The sequence below is a fragment of the Octodon degus genome, unplaced genomic scaffold (genome assembly GCF_000260255.1).
Source record: "Octodon degus isolate 3935 unplaced genomic scaffold, OctDeg1.0 scaffold00060, whole genome shotgun sequence".
NCBI classification, from domain to species: domain Eukaryota; kingdom Metazoa; phylum Chordata; class Mammalia; order Rodentia; family Octodontidae; genus Octodon; species Octodon degus.
The window spans coordinates 8,774,396-8,777,476 of NW_004524636.1; positions in this window are offsets into that span (position 1 = coordinate 8,774,396).

Below are 3,081 nucleotides of genomic sequence, written 5' to 3' on the forward strand. Positions count from 1 at the left end.
CATGCCTGCATCTTGTACTATGAATAACCACTATGAAGACAACAATATGCAGGGGCAGAGGAAATAGCTCAGTGGTATAAGCACCTGCCTGGCAAGCACAAGGTCCTGAGTTCGATCCCCAGTACCAAAAATAAATAAAAAATATCGAAGTAAAACATTTTTAAAGACAACAATATGCAATGTATTAATTAATGAGACTGTCCTACTAATCAGTTTGGAAACTGTCTCTATTTGTTTCTCAATAAAAGTAATAAAAAAGCGACCAATAGTTCAAGTATTGGAAATTAAGAAGCATCTTCTATAATTTCATCAAAGAGAGAATCACAACTAGTATGAGTACTCTTCCAGGAATTATTTAAAAGAACACAATACAAAATTTAAGAGACACCGAAGAAACTAGATGCAAGGAAAAGTCTTACTAGCTTCAGTGCCTATAGTAAGAACATATAACAGAAAAAAGAAACAGCTTTTATACAAAGAAATTTTAAAAGAGCAAATAAAATTAAAGATGCCAGTAGGAGAAAATTAGTGAAAAATGTCACTTCATTTAATGAAATGGAAAACACAAGAGCTATATCATCAAAGTGGCTTCTTTGAAAGAATTTAGGAAACAGAAAACCCTTCATGATTTTGGTTAGAGGACAAACAAATGCATGTATTGTGGGTGCCTATGAATAAAGAAGGAGATATAACCTCACAGGGAAATTTCAAAGAATTACAAATTAACTAAATGAAGATATAGGGCAATACATTTAAAAACAGAACACAGAAGATTACATATTAAATTACAAATTATGAAAACTGACCTTTTTTGAGGTAGAAAACATGAAGAGATCAATATTTAGTAAGAATTGTGATTTACAATGCATCTTTTTAAAGCAGGTCAGAAAATTTCATAGTTCTCGTCTCTCCATTCTTAAAGAATAATGAATGCCCCTGTTCTTCTAAATATTACAGGTTACAGATGGAGAATTTTTAGGCACAGACAGGAGAATCAAGGAGAGCCAGTACTCACGTATCAATAATAAAAAGTCACTGGGGAGCAAGAGGTGTTTTGAGGTATTTATTTCAGAATCACAATCCCCCCGCCCCGTGTAATCTTGGAGAAGCTTCGGTATAAGCCAAAGAAAGTGAAGATGCTGATCAGAATGTATTTATTCATAAAATGTTCATATTTTAAAGGAATAGTTATTCAGTAGTCACTCTTCAAGAGATGCTTTATAATTGCTACCGTATGAAAGACTCAAAGTGACTCCTTAAAAGAAATATTAAGTAGAGCTCTATGTTGTCAATGAATTTATTTCTCATTTCAAAATTGTCTGACACATTTTCTTTTCTACAAAGAAACAACGCAATATCTGTTATCAATATATGTCACCTTAAACAGTCGCAGTCACAGTCTTAACTTACCGTGCAAAACAAAATGGTAAATAGGCTTCTCAATCACATAAAGTCATATTGAGTGATTTAATTTTTAGAGGGAAACAATATTAAAATGTACATGGGTTTTATAAGTGATTAATTTGTAAATAATTTTGAAAATAAGACAATAACAGTAGCACAACTTTACTAATTGTGTCCCAATCTTATGAAACAATTCATAAAAACTAACATATTTTATTTCCAATTAATAAACCAACACCCCCATTGGCATGCTACACTAATTCACATTTAAATTTTCTTAATTTAAATTAACCCATATATTTGTTGCTAAGAAAGAGCTACTCGATGGCTTGCCTTTCAGGCCAGTAAATAAGAATGTAAAACCTCTGGTAACTAAAGCAGTTTATCTGGATTTGCATCACAATTTTTATAAAATTGTGAGAGGGAATTCAATAGAATCACTTCCATTTTACCAAGAAAGCTTGACACTATGTAAGAAGTATTAAATGTATAGCTCTTCGAATAGTTATAATATGAAAATAAAATCTCATTCAATACCAGATAAAGATAGAAGATAGCAGTAGAGGATTTAGCCAGTGCATTAGTCTGCAGGAGAACTTATGTTGCCTTTCTGTTATCTCTGTGTAGATTTGTTTTATAGAGGGGAAATGTTTAATACCTTTTCCCCCTACATTTAATTTGTGTCATCCAAGTTCTGACAACTCTATTACCAACTGTCTTAAGAAAAAAGTAAAAAAGTCAATTTAAGAAGACTTTGCCTTTCAGGGAAAGAGTTTCTCACATCGTTATCTGGAAATCCTCATCCAACCAACAACATTTACCCAACTTCTATCCAAAACATATGCACCAATTATTCTAATGGAGGCCAACAGTAGTAATACACACTACTAATCAATTCCTATCAGTCTTTGAAATATATTTATTTCCTGCGAAACCTACCAGATCTTCAAATAATGTTAAGAACATTCTTCAGAATTAAGCAAGACTACTATTGACATCTCTCTGCCTCAAACAGAAACAAATTGAGACCCAAGTAAGAGAAGGCAGTTCAGCATTGTGGGGTGAACCATATTCTCTCCTTCTCACTCTCCCTCCCTCTCTCCCTCTCTTTCTTTCTTCCTCTCTTTCCTTTCCCTTCTTTCTCCCATTCTGCCTTCTCTCCTTGTTTCCTTTTTTTTAACCCCTCTCCACCTTTTAAATGTATTTGGTACAGGGTCTCACTACACAGCTCAGGCTCCCAGTGAGCCTTCTGTTTGCAGCCTCCCCAGGGCTGGGATTACAGGCGTGCACCACCACACAGGGTCTCAGTGTCCTGCTCAGCACACAGAGGTGTGGATGGGGGCGGCATATGACACTGGGGCTCAAACTGCAGTCCATGAGCTTGCCTATGAAGCCACTTAGTCCCCTGAACTATCTCGCAGGTCCTTTAACCCTTCTTTGACTTTAGTCATAATATGCTTGTGTTCTTTGAATGTTTCACGGTACGTACTTTCTGTCTCTCTGTCTCTCTGTCTCTCTGTCTCTCTGTCTCTCTGTCTCTCTGTCTCTCTCTCTCTCTCTCTCTCTCTCTCTCTCTCTCTCTCTGTGAATGTTTCCAACATTTTTAAATTTGAGTATAAAGCAGTACAGTTTGGTTTAAATTATTGCTTTTAATTAAAAGCAATTACACACTTTTGT